This window comes from Triturus cristatus, chromosome 8, assembly GCF_964204655.1.
Source record: "Triturus cristatus chromosome 8, aTriCri1.1, whole genome shotgun sequence".
NCBI classification, from domain to species: domain Eukaryota; kingdom Metazoa; phylum Chordata; class Amphibia; order Caudata; family Salamandridae; genus Triturus; species Triturus cristatus.
Genome location: NC_140591.1, coordinates 1,562,936,810 through 1,562,937,671, shown reverse-complemented (window position 1 = coordinate 1,562,937,671; position 862 = coordinate 1,562,936,810).

Here is an 862-nt window from a genome sequence, read left to right as displayed (position 1 = left end):
AATGTCTAACTACTCACATTATAAGCCTCACCTAAGAAATAAATAGTAGGGAGGACAATACGGGATCTATATCCTGATGAATGGCATAGACCCCTAATGGGCTAGAAGTATAGGCAAGAAACATGTTGATGATATGAAGCAGAGAGTGTGACAGGGAGGCTAATTCTGTTTGTACTACTGCATACATTTTTTAACCCTATCAGTAGGGGCCCAAGAATAAAATATTATCAAGGGTACCCTACGAGATAGTTTTAACCTTAATCACTGCCTCTGCAGAGATGGAACCCTAGAGTTTTTCCCAAAAATATTTTTGCGCTGCACCCTGCATGTTTGCCTGCAACAGGGTGTAGAAGCGGCCCTATGATGAAGCATGCCACTATCTAGTGGGTGAGGGCAGTATTAAAAACCCAGGGGGTTAACCCAGAAAATAGATTGCTAAATAAGCACTGAAATCTAAGGCCTTCCCTTCTTTATGTGAGTGGTCAGACATTAAGTCAATGACCAACATGCCTACCTGTATCTGAGAGTAATGGCTCATACAAGATAGTAGTGATGGCATTCTGCAACATGTATTCACCTTGATTTCCAACATGACTAGGCCCAAATCCCTCACCCTCCAACCATCCCAGAAACCTGCCCATCATCCTGAAGTCCTACCTCACCATGAGACATCACAATTGCCTGCATCGCCTCCCCTCCATTTCAGATAATTTGCATTGTCAGACTTTTCTTCATAAGACTCCCTCCTGACACCTGGGAGGCCATCACCCAGGCCCTCATCACTTGTCAACTATACTACACTACAGCATTTCTACACAGCTGCTACATAAAAGGCAAACTATCCTACACACCATTGCCAGAC